The sequence below is a fragment of the Salmo trutta genome, chromosome 9 (genome assembly GCF_901001165.1).
Source record: "Salmo trutta chromosome 9, fSalTru1.1, whole genome shotgun sequence".
NCBI lineage: Eukaryota > Metazoa > Chordata > Actinopteri > Salmoniformes > Salmonidae > Salmo > Salmo trutta.
In genome coordinates this window covers 43,430,272-43,449,534 of record NC_042965.1, presented here as the reverse complement: position 1 = coordinate 43,449,534, position 19,263 = coordinate 43,430,272, and the positions used below count along the sequence as shown (strand labels likewise).

The 19,263-nt window shown below is 46.8% G+C and overlaps 1 protein-coding gene across 6 annotated transcripts in view; it reads right to left on the bottom strand.

Annotated features, from left to right (window-relative positions):
* slc20a2 (solute carrier family 20 member 2) overlaps window positions 1–19,263 on the bottom strand; it is a 100,136-nt gene that overhangs the window by 51,151 nt on the left and 29,722 nt on the right. The window contains exon 1 of one of the 6 annotated variants that reach the window (XM_029763805.1): window positions 12,487–12,601. The exons of the other annotated variants lie outside the window; for them this stretch is intronic. The gene's annotated coding sequence lies outside the window, so the exon portion shown is untranslated. Of the gene's footprint in view, window positions 1–12,486; window positions 12,602–19,263 lie in introns of those variants that run through there. 6 annotated transcript variants of the gene reach the window in all.

Below are 19,263 nucleotides of genomic sequence, written 5' to 3'. Positions count from 1 at the left end.
GAAGAGGTGAGGGCCCTGGCTGAGTGGTGCCAGGAAAATAACCTGTCCCTCAACGTCAACAAAACAAAGGAGCTGATCGTGGACTTTAGGAGAGAGCAGAGCGAGAGAGCACGACCCCATTTCACATCGACAGGGTCGCAGTGGAGAGGGTGAAAAGCTTCAAGTTCCTCTGTGTTCACATCATTGACAACCTGAAATGGTCCCCCCTCCACAAAGACCGCGTGGTGAAGAAGCCACAACAGCGCCTCTTCAACCTCAGGAGACAGTGTGCGCAACAGCAGGGCTCTCTAGAGGGTGGTGCGGTCAGCCCAACGCATCACCAGGTGGACACTGCCTGCCCTCCAGGACATCTACAGCAACAGGTATCACAGGAAGGTCATGAAGATCATTAAGTACCTCAGCCACCTGAGCCAAGTCCTGTTCACCCCACTACCATCTAGAAGATCATTAAGGACCTCAGCCACCCGAGCCAAGTCCTGTTCACCCTGCTACCATCCTGAAGATCATTAAGGACCTCAGCCACCTGAGCCAAGTCCTGTTCACCCTGCTACCATCCTGAAGATCATTAAGGACCTCAGCCACCTGAGCCAAGTCCTGTTCACCCTGCTACCATCTAGCAGATCATTAAGGACCTCAGCCACCTGAGCCAAGTCCTGTTCACCCTGCTACCATCCTGAAGATCATTAAGGACCTCAGCCACCTGAGCCAAGTCCTGTTCACCCTGCTACCATCCTGAAGATCATTAAGGACCTCAGCCACCTGAGCCAAGTCCTGTTCACCCTGCTACCATCTAGCAGATCATTAAGGACCTCAGCCACCTGAGCCAAGTCCTGTTCACCCCGCTACCATCTAGCAGGCAGAGACAGTTACAGGTGCATCAAAGATGGGACCGAAAGACTGATAAACAGCTTCTACCTCCAGGCCATCAGACTGTTAAATAGTCACCACTGGCCGCCCTCCACCCAGTACCCTGAACCTTAGTGACTGTTACTAGCCTGCCTCCACCCAGTACCCTGCCCTGAACCTTAGTGACTGTTACTAGCCGGCCTCCACCCAGTACCCTGCCCTGAACCTTAGTGACTGTTACTAGCCGGCCTCCACCCAGTACCCTGCCCTGAACCTTAGTGACTGTTACTAGCCGGCCTCCACCCAGTACCCTGCCCTGACCCTTAGTGACTGTTACTAGCCTCCACCCAGTACCCTGCCCTGAACCTTAGTGACTGTTACGAGCCAGCCTCCCCCAGTACCCTGCCCTGAACCTTAGTGACTGTTACTAGCCTGCCTCCACCAGTACCCTGCCCTGAACCTTAGTGACTGTTACTAGCCTGCCTCCACCCAGTACCCTGCCCTGAACCTTAGTGACTGTTACTAGCCAGCCTCCACCCAGTACCCTGCCCTGAACCCTAGTGACTGTTACTAGCCTGCCTCCACCCAGTACCCTGCCCTGAACCTTAGTGACTGTTACTAGCCTGCCTCCACCCAGTACCCTGCCCTGAACCTTAGTGACTGTTACTAGCCTGCCTCCACCCAGTACCCTGCCCTGAACCTTAGTGACTGTTACTAGCCAGCCTCCACCCAGTACCCTGCCCTGAACTTTAGTGATTGTTACTAGCCTGCCTCCACCCAGTACCCTGCCCTGAACCTTAGTGACTGTTACTAGCCTCCCCCAGTACCCTGAACCTTAGTTACTGTTACTAGCCAGCCTCCCCAGTACCCTGAACCTTAGTTACTGTTACTAGCCAGCCTCCCCAGTACCCTGAACCTTAGTTACTGTTACTAGCCAGCCTCCACCCAGTACCCTGCCCTGAACCTTAGTGACTGTTACTAGCCTGCCTCCACCCAGTACCCTGCCCTGAACCTTAGTGACTGTTACTAGCCGGCCTCCACCCAGAACCCTGCCCTGAACCTTAGTGACTGTTACTAGCCAGCCTCCACCCAGTACCCTGCCCTGAACCTTAGTGATTGTTACTAGCCTGCCTCCACCCAGTACCCTGCCCTGAACCTTAGTGACTGTTACTAGCCTGCCTCCCCCAGTACCCTGCCCTGAACCTTAGTGACTGTTACTAGCCTGCCTCCACCCAGTACCCTGCCCTGAACCTTAGTGACTGTTACTAGCCTCCCCCAGTACCCTGCCCTGAACCTTAGTGACTGTTACTAGCCTGCCTCCACCCAGTACCCTGCCCTGAACCTTAGTGACTGTTACTAGCCAGCCTCCACCCAGTACCCTGCCCTGAACCCTAGTGACTGTTACTAGCCTGCCTCCACCCAGTACCCTGCCCTGAACCTTAGTGACTGTTACTAGCCTGCCTCCACCCAGTACCCTGCCCTGAACCTTAGTGACTGTTACTAGCCTGCCTCCACCCAGTACCCTGCCCTGAACCTTAGTGACTGTTACTAGCCAGCCTCCACCCAGTACCCTGCCCTGAACTTTAGTGATTGGTACTAGCCTGCCTCCACCCAGTACCCTGCCCTGAACCTTAGTGACTGTTACTAGCCTCCCCCAGTACCCTGAACCTTAGTTACTGTTACTAGCCAGCCTCCCCAGTACCCTGAACCTTAGTTACTGTTACTAGCCAGCCTCCACCCAGTACCCTGCCCTGAACCTTAGTGACTGTTACTAGCCTGCCTCCACCCAGTACCCTGCCCTGAACCTTAGTGACTGTTACTAGCCGGCCTCCCCCAGTACCCTGCCCTGAACCTTAGTGACTGTTACTAGCCTGCCTCCACCCAGTACCCTGCCCTGAACCTTAGTGACTGTTACTAGCCTGCCTCCACCCAGTACCCTGCCCTGAACCTTAGTGACTGTTACTAGCCAGCCTCCACCCAGAACCCTGCCCTGAACCTTAGCTACTGTTACTAGCCTGCCTCCACCCAGTACCCTGCCCTGAACCTTAGTGATTGTTACTAGCCTGCCTCCACCCAGTACCCTGCCCTGAACCTTAGTGACTGTTACTAGCCTGCCTCCCCCAGTACCCTGCCCTGAACCTTAGTGACTGTTACTAGCCTGCCTCCACTCAGTACCCTGCCCTGAACCTTAGTGACTGTTACTAGCCTCCCCCAGTACCCTGACTGTTACTAGCCGGCTACCAACCAGTACCCTGCCCTGAACCTTAGTGACTGTTACTAGCCGGCTACCAACCAGTACCCTGCCCTGAACCTTAGTGACTGTTACTAGCCTCCACCCAGTACCCTGCCCTGAACCTTAGTGACTGTTACTAGCCTCCCCCAGTACCCTGCCCTGAACCTTAGTGACTGTTACTAGCCTCCCCCAGTACCCTGAACCTTAGTGACTGTTACTAGCCTCCCCCAGTACCCTGCCCTGAACCTTAGTGACTGTTACTAGCCGGCCTCCACCCAGTACCCTGCCCTGAACCTTAGTGACTGTTACTAGCCAGCCTCCACCCAGTACCCTGCCCTGAACTTTAGTGATTGTTACTAGCCTGCCTCCACCCAGTACCCTGCCCTGAACCTTAGTGACTGTTACTAGCCTCCCCCAGTACCCTGAACCTTAGTTACTGTTACTAGCCAGCCTCCCCCAGTACCCTGAACCTTAGTGACTGTTACTAGCCTCCCCCAGTACCCTGCCCTGAACCTTAGTGACTGTTACTAGCCGGCCTCCACCCAGTACCCTGCCCTGAACCTTAGCTACTGTTACTAGCCTGCCTCCACCCAGTACCCTGCCCTGAACCTTAGTGATTGTTACTAGCCTGCCTCCACCCAGTACCCTGCCCTGAACCTTAGTGACTGTTACTAGCCTGCCTCCCCCAGTACCCTGCCCTGAACCTTAGTGACTGTTACTAGCCTGCCTCCACTCAGTACCCTGCCCTGAACCTTAGTGACTGTTACTAGCCTCCCCCAGTACCCTGCCCTGAACCTTAGTGACTGTTACAAGCCTGCCTCCACCCAGTACCCTGCCCTGAACCTTAGTGACTGTTACTAGCCAGCCTCCACCCAGTACCCTGCCCTGAACTTTAGTGATTGTTACTAGCCTGCCTCCACCCAGTACCCTGCCCTGAACCTTAGTGACTGTTACTAGCCTCCCCCAGTACCCTGAACCTTAGTTACTGTTACTAGCCAGCCTCCCCCAGTACCCTGAACCTTAGTGACTGTTACTAGCCTCCCCCAGTACCCTGCCCTGAACCTTAGTGACTGTTACTAGCCGGCCTCCACCCAGTACCCTGCCCTGAACCTTAGTGACTGTTACTAGCCAGCCTCCACCCAGTACCCTACCCTGAACCTTAGTGACTGTTACTAGCCTGCCTCCACCCAGTACCCTGCCCTGAACCTTAGTGACTGTTACTAGCCAGCCTCCACCCAGTACCCTGCCCTGAACCTTAGTGACTGTTACTAGCCGGCTACCAACCAGTACCCTGCCCTGAACCTTAGTGACTGTTACTAGCCGGCTACCAACCAGTACCCTGCCCTGAACCTTAGTGACTGTTACTAGCCTCCACCCAGTACCCTGCCCTGAACCTTAGTGACTGTTACTAGCCTCCCCCAGTACCCTGCCCTGAACCTTAGTGACTGTTACTAGCCGGCCTCCACCCAGTACCCTGCCCTGAACCTTAGTGACTGTTACTAGCCTGCCTCCACCCAGTACCCTGCCCTGAACCTTAGTGACTGTTACTAGCCGGCCTCCACCCAGAACCCTGCCCTGAACCTTAGTGACTGTTACTAGCCAGCCTCCACCCAGTACCCTGCCCTGAACCTTAGTGATTGTTACTAGCCTGCCTCCACCCAGTACCCTGCCCTGAACCTTAGTGACTGTTACTAGCCTGCCTCCCCCAGTACCCTGCCCTGAACCTTAGTGACTGTTACTAGCCTGCCTCCACCCAGTACCCTGCCCTGAACCTTAGTGACTGTTACTAGCCTCCCCCAGTACCCTGCCCTGAACCTTAGTGACTGTTACTAGCCTGCCTCCACCCAGTACCCTGCCCTGAACCTTAGTGACTGTTACTAGCCAGCCTCCACCCATTACCCTGCCCTGAACCCTAGTGACTGTTACTAGCCTGCCTCCACCCAGTACCCTGCCCTGAACCTTAGTGACTGTTACTAGCCTGCCTCCACCCAGTACCCTGCCCTGAACCTTAGTGACTGTTACTAGCCTGCCTCCACCCAGTACCCTGCCCTGAACCTTAGTGACTGTTACTAGCCAGCCTCCACCCAGTACCCTGCCCTGAACTTTAGTGATTGTTACTAGCCTGCCTCCACCCAGTACCCTGCCCTGAACCTTAGTGACTGTTACTAGCCTCCCCCAGTACCCTGAACCTTAGTTACTGTTACTAGCCAGCCTCCCCAGTACCCTGAACCTTAGTTACTGTTACTAGCCAGCCTCCACCCAGTACCCTGCCCTGAACCTTAGTGACTGTTACTAGCCTGCCTCCACCCAGTACCCTGCCCTGAACCTTAGTGACTGTTACTAGCCGGCCCCCCCCAGTACCCTGCCCTGAACCTTAGTGACTGTTACTAGCCTGCCTCCACCCAGTACCCTGCCCTGAACCTTAGTGACTGTTACTAGCCTGCCTCCACCCAGTACCCTGCCCTGAACCTTAGTGACTGTTACTAGCCAGCCTCCACCCAGAACCCTGCCCTGAACCTTAGCTACTGTTACTAGCCTGCCTCCACCCAGTACCCTGCCCTGAACCTTAGTGACTGTTACTAGCCTGCCTCCCCCAGTACCCTGCCCTGAACCTTAGTGACTGTTACTAGCCTGCCTCCACCCAGTACCCTGCCCTGAACCTTAGTGACTGTTACTAGCCTCCCCCAGTACCCTGCCCTGAACCTTAGTGACTGTTACAAGCCTGCCTCCACCCAGTACCCTGCCCTGAACCTTAGTGACTGTTACTAGCCAGCCTCCACCCAGTACCCTGCCCTGAACTTTAGTGATTGTTACTAGCCTGCCTCCACCCAGTACCCTGCCCTGAACCTTAGTGACTGTTACTAGCCTCCCCCAGTACCCTGAACCTTAGTTACTGTTACTAGCCAGCCTCCCCCAGTACCCTGAACCTTAGTGACTGTTACTAGCCTCCCCCAGTACCCTGCCCTGAACCTTAGTGACTGTTACTAGCCGGCCTCCACCCAGTACCCTGCCCTGAACCTTAGTGACTGTTACTAGCCAGCCTCCACCCAGTACCCTACCCTGAACCTTAGTGACTGTTACTAGCCTGCCTCCACCCAGTACCCTGCCCTGAACCTTAGTGACTGTTACTAGCCAGCCTCCACCCAGTACCCTGCCCTGAACCTTAGTGACTGTTACTAGCCGGCTACCAACCAGTACCCTGCCCTGAACCTTAGTGACTGTTACTAGCCGGCTACCAACCAGTACCCTGCCCTGAACCTTAGTGACTGTTACTAGCCTCCACCCAGTACCCTGCCCTGAACCTTAGTGACTGTTACTAGCCGGCCTCCACCCAGTACCCTGCCCTGAACCTTAGTGACTGTTACTAGCCGGCCTCCACCCAGTACCCTGCCCTGAACCTTAGTGACTGTTACTAGCCGGCTACCAACCAGTACCCTGCCCTGAACCTTAGTGACTGTTACTAGCCGGCTACCAACCAGTACCCTGCCCTGAACCTTAGTGACTGTTACTAGCCTCCACCCAGTACCCTGCCCTGAACCTTAGTGACTGTTACTAGCCTCCCCCAGTACCCTGCCCTGAACCTTAGTGACTGTTACTAGCCGGCCTCCACCCAGTACCCTGCCCTGAACCTTAGTGACTGTTACTAGCCTCCACCCAGTACCCTGCCCTGAACCTTAGTGATTGTTACTAGCCTCCACCCAGTACCCTGCCCTGAACCTTAGTGACTGTTACTAGCCGGCTACCAACCAGTACTCTACCCTGCTGCCCTATGTACATAGTCATTAACACTGGTCACTTGAATAATGTTTACATATTGTTTTACCCACTTCATAGGTACTGCTGTACACACCTTTTATATTCATATTCTGTCCATAATGTCTACACACACCATCCTACACGTATATTTATATTCCAGACACTGACATTGCTCATTCTGATATTTCTTAATTCCGTTATTTTTTTGTGTGTGTGTGTTGTTTTGTATTGTTAGGCATTACTGCACTGTTGGGAGCTAGAAACATATGCATTTCGCTGTATCTGCGATAACATCTGCAAAATATGTGTATGCAACCAATAAAATGTGATCCATTTTGTTTTCAAGCAGCATATTTTTAAAGGCCTAGTGCAGTCAAAAATGGGATTTCCCTGTGTTTTATATACATTTCCACACTATGAGGCCGGAATAATACTGTGAAATTATGAACACGATGGTGAAATGTTTTTGAGGGATGGAGTTTTGGCCTGCCTGATGACATCACCAAGCAGTACATTTGTTAATAGACCAATAAGAAAGAGAGTTCCAAACCTCTCCGCCAATAACAGCTAGTTTTCAGTTCTCCCCCCCACTCAGACCCCTCCCAGACAGTCCTAGCAAAATTCTTGCTTGAGAAATTGCTCTTTGCTAAGAAGCTGTGTGTTTCTTTTTGACCATTTTAATTGAAAACAATCACAGTAAGGTACTTAATTGTTACCCAGATATTATTTGATATCGAGATAAAAACTGCTGCATTGGGCCTTTAAACTTTCTATTTAAAATCTTCTAATCAGGCAAAAACTCACTCAACCTTACCTCTCTGCCTCTCCTGGCTCTCTCCTTTCCGCTCTGCCTCTCCTGCTTTTAGACTGCCTTTCTTCAAATCCAACCAAATTACACACTTTCTGAGCTACATCAAATTTGACCACGAAAATGGCCAAAGAAATATACTGAACAAAAATTTTAAACGCAACATGCAACAATTTCAAAGATTTTACTGAGTTACAGTCTCATATAAGGAAATCAGTCAATTGAAATAAATAAATTAGGCCATAATCTATGGATTTATGACAGGGACTACAGATATGCATCTGTTGGTCACAGATATCTAAAAAAAATCATAAAAAAAAAAATGGACCTCACAATGGGCCATAGAAATAGGCTACACAGTCAGAGCATCCAGTTGACCTTGACCAACCTTCCCGTTGTTGAGCTCACTTTTATCCAACCTTGTAAAGACACCTTTAAAATGCCCACAAGAGCGAATCTTGACTTTGTTTCAGCTGAAAGACGAGGCCCATATAGCTTACCCATGATGTTACACAATGATTTAAGTAAATAAGTCATCATTTTAGTCAAAGTATGATATATTTGGTGTTGGAAGTGGGTAACTTCTGATATTTTATGTGTCAATGCTGTTTGTTTCCCCTATGATACGACGTTCTAATACTTTTCAGTTTAATTTCTTTATGTGACCACCCACCAGCGTCGACTTGTTTAGTCAGCAGAAATTCCTGCAAAGTTCTTCCTCTATGTGGGTCACGACTGAGCTGAACCAAACACCTGTTCGCCGTAGCCTCCACTTGAGCCATGGAGCAAATTAAAATAGGGGGTGCAGACTTTTTACCAGCACATTAGCATTATCCACTGGATCATTTGTCAAGTTTGAGTTAGTCTGTATATTCTGTATTATTCTGTACATTCTGTAATATCCTGTACTATTCTGCACTATTCTGTATAATTTTGTGTGATATAATAACATTTTGGAAACCCGCTCTCCCCGTCGCTTCAAGATTAATGGTTTTGAAATCAGAAGTGTCTATCCATATTACCAAACCGCTAGGCTAGCTAGGCTATCCATATTACCAAACCGCTAGGCTAGCTAGGCTATCCATATTACCAAACCGCTAGGCTAGCTAGGCTATCCATATTACCAAACCGCTAGGCTATCCATATTACCAAACCATTCGGCTAGCTAGGCTATCCATATTACCAAACCGCTAGGCTAGCTAGGCTATCCATATTACCAAACCATTCGGCTAGCTAGGCTATCCATATTACCAAACCGCTAGGCTAGCTAGGCTATCCATATTACCAAACCGCTAGGCTAGCTAGGCTATCCATATTACCAAACCGCTAGGCTAGCTAGGCTATCCATATTACCAAACCGCTCACTAGCTAGGCTATCCATATTACCAAACCATTCGGCTAGCTAGGCTATCCATATTACCAAACCATTCGGCTAGCTAGGCTATCCATATTACCAAACCGTTCGGCTAGCTAGGCTATCCATATTACCAAACCGCTAGGCTAGCTAGGCTATCCATATTACCAAACCGCTCACTAGCTAGGCTATCCATATTACCAAACCGCTCACTAGCTAGGCTATCCATATTACCAAACCGCTCAATAGCTAGGCTATCCATATTACCAAACCGCTCACTAGCTAGGCTATCCATATTACCAAACCGTTCAATAGCTAGGCTATCCATATTACCAAACCGTTCAATAGCTAGGCTATCCATATTACCAAACCGCTCACTAGCTAGGCTATCCATATTACCAAACCGTTCACTAGCTAGGCTATCCATATTACCAAACCGTTCAATAGCTAGGCTATCCATATTACCAAACCGTTCAATAGCTAGGCTATCCATATTACCAAACCGCTCAATAGCTAGGCTATCCATATTACCAAACCGCTCAATAGCTAGGCTATCCATATTACCAAACCGTTCAATAGCTAGGCTATCCATATTACCAAACCGCTCACTAGCTAGGCTATCCATATTACCAAACCGCTCACTAGCTAGGCTATCCATACCGCTCACTAGCTAGGCTATCCATATTACCAAACCGCTCACTAGCTAGGCTATCCATATTACCAAACCGCTCACTAGCTAGGCTATCCATATTACCAAACCGCTCACTAGCTAGGCTATCCATATTACCAAACCGCTCACTAGCTAGGCTATCCATATTACCAAACCGCTCACTAGCTAGGCTATCCATATTACCAAACCGCTCACTAGCTAGGCTATCCATATTACCAAACCGTTCAATAGCTAGGCTATCCATGTTACCAAACCGTTCAATAGCTAGGCTATCCATATTACCAAACCGTTCAATAGCTAGGCTATCCATGTTACCAAACCGCTCAATAGCTAGGCTATCCATATTACCAAACCGCTCAATAGCTAGGCTATCCATATTACCAAACCGCTCACTAGCTAGGCTATCCATATTACCAAACCGCTCACTAGCTAGGCTATCCATATTACCAAACCGTTCAATAGCTAGGCTATCCATATTACCAAACCGTTCAATAGCTAGGCTATCCATATTACCAAACCGTTCAATAGCTAGGCTATCCATATTACCAAACCGTTCAATAGCTAGGCTATCCATATTACCAAACCGTTCAATAGCTAGGCTATCCATATTACCAAACCGCTCAATAGCTAGGCTATCCATATTACCAAACCGTTCAATAGCTAGGCTATCCATATTACCAAACCGTTCAATAGCTAGGCTATCCATATTACCAAACCGTTCAATAGCTAGGCTATCCATATTACCAAACCGTTCAATAGCTAGGCTATCCATATTACCAAACCGTTCAATAGCTAGGCTATCCATATTACCAAACCGTTCAATAGCTAGGCTATCCATATTACCAAACCGCTCAATAGCTAGGCTATCCATATTACCAAACCGTTCAATAGCTAGGCTATCCATATTACCAAACCGTTCAATAGCTAGGCTATCCATATTACCAAACCGTTCAATAGCTAGGCTATCCATATTACCAAACCGTTCAATAGCTAGGCTATCCATATTACCAAACCGTTCAATAGCTAGGCTATCCATATTACCAAACCGCTCAATAGCTAGGCTATCCATATTACCAAACCGCTCAATAGCTAGGCTATCCATATTACCAAACCGCTCAATAGCTAGGCTATCCATATTACCAAACCGCTCAATAGCTAGGCTATCCATATTACCAAACCGCTCAATAGCTAGGCTATCCATATTACCGGAGCGTCATCTTATTCTTTCTATGGCAGATTCGCGGCCGCAATTTACGGAAAATCTTTGGAGATAAAGTCAAAGACACTGGTTTCCCCTATCCATCTGTGGTGAAGTTTTTACTCAATGTTTATGACAAATCCAACTCCAGAACCAGCCATTGCCTAGCCAGCTGGCTATTCTTTTGAATATGGTGTAGCAACAACAGATAACATTAGCTAGCTAATGTTAAAGATTTATCAGAAACCTGCTTCATTCTTTATAGGAAAGGAATAATGTCGAAATAGGGGCGGCATTGCCCTCTAGTGGGGGCATTTAATGGTTCAGGCCATGGCCTGTTCCTGTAGCGTTCAATGAAAAATACAGGCAAAAGAAAGAGTGTATAAAAATTGAAGTGATTTAAATGAGATGACGCTTATAGCAGCCTGTACTCCATGATCTAGCCGCGAGACAGTGTAGTCTGAATCAACAGCCTGTACTCCATGATCTAGCCGCGAGACAGTGTAGTCTGAATCAACAGCCTGTACTCCATGATCTAGCCGCGAGACAGTGTAGTCTGAATCAACAGCCTGTACTCCATGATCTAGCCGCGAGACAGTGTAGTCTGAATCAACAGCCTGTACTCCATGGTAAAGCCACGAGACAGTGTAGTCTGAATAAGTGGGCCACAGTGACAGTCATCAAGGACATCAAACATGTGTGATGTGCGTTTTTGTCCTATATTTATATTTTAAATCCCAGCAGCCCCCGTCCCCGCATGAGGCCTTTTGCCTTTTGGTACACCGTCATTGTAAATAAGAATGTATTCTTAACTGACTTGCCAAGATAAATAAAAGGTAAAAAATATTTTTTTTTTAAAAACGACGCAGCTTTTATAGCCATTTATTCTCTGGAAACAATCTAGAATCCGACCACTCAGTTCTAGCATTACTTTCATGATTGACTGATTGATTACCCAATCACCATTAGATATCCCACTGTTGGCCCACACGTCTTCCTTTTGTAAAATGTAACATGAACGTTGGCAGCTCCACTGACTCCGCCGCAGACAGACACTGACTCCGCCGCAGACAGACACTGACTCCGCCGCAGACAGACACTGACTCCGCCGCAGACAGACACTGACTCAGCCGCACAGCTCCAGAAAGATGCTATCGATATAGCACAGACCGGCTCTGACCAACAACACACACGTGGTGTACGGCATCAAGACCCATAGCTAACAGACACGCGGTGTACGGCCCATAGCTAACAGACACGCGGTGTACGGCCCATAGCTAACAGACACGCGGTGTACGGCCCATAGCTAACAGACACGCGGTGTACGGCCCATAGCTAACAGACACGCGGTGTACGGCCCATAGCTAACAGACACGCGGTGTACGGCCCATAGCTAACAGACACACACCATCATCTGATGAGGACTCACAAGGTAAATAATCAAAGATCCTCCATGACACCTCAACAGTGTACAGGCTTGATACCTACAGCAAACGCACACACATAAAAAAGGTACAGATTACTTACAATGGAATCCTCAATCACTACTTAAGAGACAGAGAGAGAGAGACAAATTGAGACAGAGAGACAAATAGCTGGTCTCGCAGTCAACTCCACTCACCTTCAGCATGCAGTCTCCTCACATCAGAAAGAGAGGGAACAGAGGGGAAAGGGACGGAATACAGAAAGAGAGGGATCAGATCAACATGCAGTGAGAGGAATGAAGATAGATGAGAGAGAGGAGAGAGAGAGGAGAGGGAGAGAGGAGGATCAGCAGATAGTGTCGATGTTGCGGCCACAGCGCAGCAGTCTAGACTCTAGACTGCCTCTTCAAGGAAGGAATCCGCAGCTGCATCACAGCACAAGCTGTCAAATCAGAAATCAGCTAGGAGGCAGAGCACCACAGACTGGCCAATTGCACGAGGGGAGGCCAGGGAGATGGAGACGGAGGTAGTGAATAAAACAGGGGATGTTGAGGGGAGAGAGGAGAGATGGTGTGTGTATCTAGCAGCCAGCAACAGCCATGCAGTTAGACCAAGGGCATTGTGAACCCCCTCTCACCTTCACTACCACATTGTAACAGAAGTACCCTGTGACTCCCTCCGTCACTACCACATTGTAAAACAGAGAATACACAGCCATACACCAGAGGGGCTTCTGGAATCACAGATTACACACGTGCTGTGTTTGCAACAGAGAATAGAACACGCTCGCAGCTCGCTGACAGAATGAAAATAAAAACACACTTTTATTTTGTTGTTGAACGAACGGCTGACTGAAGACGGGACGACCAAGCATTCATGCGGTTGAGTCCGTTTCTGCAGTAACGTGGACTCTTAACATCTCGGGATAAACTTTGTTGCTTCTTACTGAAACAAGCAAGATGTTGTACCAAACGAGTCTTCGGGTTGCCTAGGCAATGCCCCCCTTCCTTCAGCAGCACGCAGATATATAATGAATAGAACGGGCTTTGGATCTCTTACTCTGCCAATCTGACTGGTAAACTCATGGGTACACTCACAATGGCTGCTTGGTATTGTGAATGCAATCGTTTCCATGGTAATAAGGAGCGTCCATTCAAATTATGTTAACCGATGTGCCACATGCAATGGAATGTATTTCTGTATTGTCAGTTACATTTGACATTTTAGTCATTTAGCAGACGCTCTTATCCAGAGCGACTTACAGTAGTGAATGCATACATTTCATTTCATTTCTTTGTACAGTTGAATCAACAAAATCACAGCAAATATTTTAAAAAAAAACCAGGTACATATCCTGCTTTCACTTCCTGCTTTGCTCCTATAGGTCCTGTACACTTGCTATGGGTGTCAGTCCAGCCATTATTGACTTGAATGGAGACGCCCGTCCAGTTCATTCTATTTCCATGGCAACATACGCAGTCAGGATCGGAGAGGGGGAAATATTTTCACGAGCGCAACTTTTTTGTTGTTATTGTTGTTGTTGCTATTCAAAAACGGTTATTACTGTGACCACAGTCATTTGGCTGGACAATAACCATCATCCAAAATTCCATGACCGTCACAGCCCTACTCGCAGGTCTGAGTCTGCAATACTTACACACACACACACACACACACACACACGTTTTCCTGCCTCTTCTCTATGGCACAATCACTCGTTTCAAAGAGGAGGTGAACAGTATGCTTTATGCTACCCTCTCCTCCTCTCTTCACAGGCAGACACCAGCTCTCACAACAAAACAACGACACAAACAGGGATTGCTCGCCAAGCTGATCTATGGCCAGCTGTTAAGAGTTATGCGATCTAAAAAGGCCAGAGTACTGGTGTCGGTCTGTTCACTCTGGGCTGATCTAGGAACAGCCTTTTAGAGTACTCCATCTGTCTTTCTTTTGAGTCTTTGTGTCTGCCTCATCCTTCTCTTTTCAGCAATCATTAACACGGCAACAGCCATGATACCCATAGCAACCATTATACTACAGTGACCATGGTTATCATTGCAGCAGTCATATAGTCTTGCCAAGTAAAAAAATAAATATATATATATATATATATATATATATATTTACACACACACACAAATATAGTCTTAGCAGCGGGCATATTGTCGTCGCGGCGGGCATATCGTCGTCGCAGCAGTCACTCCCACTAGAGTATAGTTTATGGTTCAGAGAGAAGAGAGTCTCAGGGTAGGAGTGCTGTTACAGGATCAGTTTTGCCTTTTGGATCACAATGAATAGGATTATGTGGACAGACGGTCGAGCAGTAACAAATAACTATATACCTGTGCCACTCTCAGTGAACTACTGTTGAAGTTGGAAGTTTACATACACTTAGGGTGGAGTCATTAAAACTAGTTTTTCAACCACTCCACAAATTTCTTGTTAACAAACTATGGTTTTGGCAAGTCGGTTAGGACATCTACTTTGTGCATGACACAAGTCATTTTTCCAACAATTGTTCACAGACAGATTATTTCACTTATAATTCACTGTATCACAATTCCAGTGGGTTAGAAGTGTACATACACTAAGTTGACTGTGCCTTTAAACAGCTTGGAAAATTCCAGAAAATGATGTCATGGCTTTAGAAGCTTCTGATAGGCTAATTGACACAATTTGAGTCAATTGAAGGTGTTCCTGTGGATGTATTTCAAGGCCTACCTTCAAGCTCAGTGCTACTTTGCTTGACATCATGGGAAAATCAAAAGAAATCAGCCAAGACCTCAGAAAGAAAATGCAGACCTCCACAAGTCTGGTTCATCCTTGGGAGCAATTTCCAAACGCCTGAAGGTACCGCGTTCATCTGTACAAACAATATTACGCAAGTATTAAAACCATGGGACCATGCAGCCGTCATACCGCTCAGGAAGGAGAAGCGTTCATTCTCCTAGAGCTGAACGTACTTTGGTGCGAAAAGTGCAAATCAATCCCAGAACAACAGCAAAGGACCTTGTGAAGATGCTGGAGGAAACAGGTACAAAAGTATTTATATCCACAGTAAAACAAGTCCTATATCGACATTACCTGAAGGCCGCTCAGCAAGGAAGAGGCCACTGCTCCAAAACAGCCATAAAAAAGCCAGACTAAGGTTTGCAACTGCACATGGGGACAAAGATGGTACTTTTTGGAGAAATGTCCTCTGGTCTGATGAAACAAAAATAGAACTCTTTGGCCATAATGGCCATCATTATGTTTGGAGGAAAAGGGGGGAGGCTTGCAAACCAAAGAACACCATCCCAACTGTGAAGCACAGGGGTGGCAGCATCATGTTGTGGGGGTGCTTTGCTGCAGGAGGGACTGGTGCACTTCACAAAATAGATGGCATCATGAGGTAGGATAATTATGTGGATATATTGAAGCAACATCTCAAGACATCAGTCAGGAAGTTAAAGCTTGGTCGCAAATGGGTCTTCCAAATGGACAATGACCCCAAGCATACTTCTAAAGTTGTGGCAAAATGGCTTAAGGACAAAAGTCAAGGTATTGGAGTGGCCATCGCAAAGCCCTGACCTCCATCCTATTGAACATTTGTGGGCAGAACTGAAAAAGTGTGTGCGTGCAAGGAGGCCTACAAACCTGACTCAGTTACACCAGCTCTGTCAGGAGGAATGGGCCAAAATTCACCCAACTTATTGTGGGAAGCTTGTGGAAGGCTACTCGAAACATTTGACCCAAGTTAAACAATTTAAAGGCAATGCTACCAAATACTAATTGAGTGTATGTAAACTTCTGACCCACTGGGAATGTGATAAGAAATAAAAGCTGAAATAAATAATTCTCTCTACTATTATTCTGACATTTCACATTCTTAAAATAAAGTGGTGATCCTAACTGACCTAAGACAGCAACATTTTACTAGGATTAAATGGTCATGAGTTTAAATGTATTTGGCTAAGATGTATGTAAACTTCTGACTTCCACTGTAAATTCATTGCAGAGGCCTAGACTAAAAGACAATTTATGCTTGATTCGAAAATGTGGTCACAGGCTCCATATGGAGGGTGTGACGCAATTACCTTCAGGAGGTATGCAGAGGCCAAATCCAGCTCCGTACAGCATCGCCATGCGCCTCCCAAATGTTTTAACAATGCAGAGGGCTCTGTATAGTTCCGCATTGACATGATTGGTTGAAAGGTAGGTGGGGGCGGTACACCCTGTATAAACACAAACTCGCTTCCTTGACAACAGCTCTGCGCTGCTCGCGAAGCGCAAGAGGTATGAATGCCCTGACTTCTGCTGAGGCCGTATCACCGTAAATGCTGCATGCAGACATTGGATTGACTATGCGCCCAGATGAACAGTGCACTTCTCTCTCTCCAGAATGCGCTCTCTCTCTCCCGCCAATTTGTGCACATTTATGGTTTCATAACTTCATTGTATGTATTGTTTGCATTTCATTGTTAGTGTCTATCAATTCCCAATTACATAGTCCATTCAGACAGCATTCAGACAGCATTCACTTTTCCCACATTGTTACGCTACAGCCTTATTCTAAAATGGATTAAATAAAAACAATTCTCAAACAGTACCCCATAATGACAAAGCAAACTTTTTTTTTGGTGCAAAATGTATATAAAAAAACAAAACAGAAATGCCTTATTTACGTAAATATTCAGACCCTTTGCTATGAGACTCGAAATTGAGCTCAGGTGCATCCTGTTTCCATTGATCATCCTTGAGATGTTTCTACAACTTGACTGGAGTCCACCTGTGGTAAATTCAATTGATTGGACATGATTTGGAAAGGCACACACCTGTCTATATAAAGGTCCCACAGTTGACAGTGCATGTCAGAGCAAAAACCAAGCCATGAGGTCAAAGGAATTGTCCGTAGCGCTCTGAGACAGGATTGTGTCGAGTCACAGATCTGGGGGAAGGGTACCAAAACATTTCTGCACCATTGAAGGTCCGCAAGAACACAGTGGCCTCCATCATTATTAAATGGGAGAAGTTTGGAACCACCAAAACTGAGCAATCAAAGGAGAAGGGCCTTGGTCAGGGAGGTGATCAAGAACCCGATGTTCACTCCAACAGAGCTCCAGAGCTCCTCTGTCAAGATGGGAAAACATTCCAGAAGGACAACCTTCTCCAATCAGGCTTTTATAGTAGTCGAGTGGCCAGACAGAAGCCACACCTCAGTAAAAGGCACATGACAGCCCGCTTGGAGTTTGCCAAAAGGCACCTTAAGGACTCAGACCATGAGAAACAAGATTCTCTGGTCTGAATTTCTACTTTGCCAAGATAATCCACCTGACAGGTGTGGCATATCAATAAGATGATTAAACAGCATGATCATTACACAGGTGCACCTTGTTCTGAAGACAATAAAATGCCACTCTAAAATGTACAGTTTTGTCACACAAGACAATGCCACGTGTCTCAAATGTTGAGGGAGCGTGCAATTGGCATGCTGACTGCAGGAATGTCCACTAGAGTTGTTGCCAGAGAATGTAATGTTCATTTCTCTACCATAAGTCGTCTCCAATGTTGTTTTAAAGAAGTTGGCAGTATGTCCAACCGGCCTCACAACCTCAAACCACGTGTAACCATGCCAGCCCATAACCTCTACATCCGTCTTCTTCCCAGGCCCACCCACGGCTGCGCCCCTGCCCAGTCAAATTCACATAGAAATGTGTGTTATAGATCTGTCATTCTCATTGAAAGCAAGTCTACAAACGGGTTAGGTACCCTATTTCTATGCTTCCCTTTTTGCATCTTTTACTTTGGGTTTTGTACACCAGCTTTCAAAACAGATAAATACTATATTTTTGGATAAGGTAAACTATATTTCACAGCGGTTCAGATGGTATAATGATTCTCTACACTATAGTTGCTTGTTATTGTCACAAATTAAAATTAAACTATTATAATTTTTGCAACCAGGAAATGGCATAGCGATTTCTGCATAGTGAGATTTGCCATGTGAATTTCATTACCCCCTGGCACAATCCTGGGGACTGGGAAAATTGTACAGTTTTAAAGCTCATTTCCTGCAAATATGTATTTCGGCTTAAGGCCTATAATCAGGGTGTAAAACAAAACAAACAGGGAAGGTGTATTCAGGATGCCTTGAACATTAAATTAACTCAAAATTCGACAACTTTGTTACTTTTAGATTGTGTTTTTTTCTGGGGGGGGGTGACATTTTAAAGTGTGCTCATATTTTTGTAAACATTTTTAGGTGGTTTGACATTTCATTCAGGCAGTAATGAACGAGATAGGAAGATGTTAGAAACAGCAGGGAGGTTGGAAGGAAGGATTGATCTCTGTTCTCAGGTAGAAAGTTGTATGTGACACGTGCCAGAGTGTTACCACTACACCAAAGCTCTGCACAGGAAGTTTCTTAGATTAATGGTCGATGGCAGAGGGTAGCCAAAATCATACGGATGGCAGAGGGTAGCCAAAATCATAAGATTGCAGTCTCCTTGTCCATAAACTGCTTTCAAGGACACAAACATTTTGTAATTTGGGTGAACTCTCTCTAAAAATAGGTCCGGAAGAAAATCCTGCTTGCTCTCCAGGAGGATTGGCCACCACTAATCTATGTTTCCCAACAATTCATTTCTTAAAATCACCGAAACCTTCAATAAAAATCTAATGAATATCAATATTCAGGTGGTTTACGTGTACTAGTTGAAGATCCTTGCCAATTATCTTGCTCTACACAGACAACATACGATGCGTTTTATGAGTTGTGAGTCCCCCCTTCCGCCTCTGCCTAGCATGTGCACAATACTAAAATGTCAAATTAGATTTGATTCCAATTAATATCTAATGCTTATTTGTAGGATGTATTTCAAAACTGTCCTGCAAAAAAAAAACACAGCCTTATTTCATTCATTTAGATATCAGATTTCAAATAAGAAGTGGAATAAGTATGTGGAATAACAGTAGGGTTCTTGCTGTCAGAACAC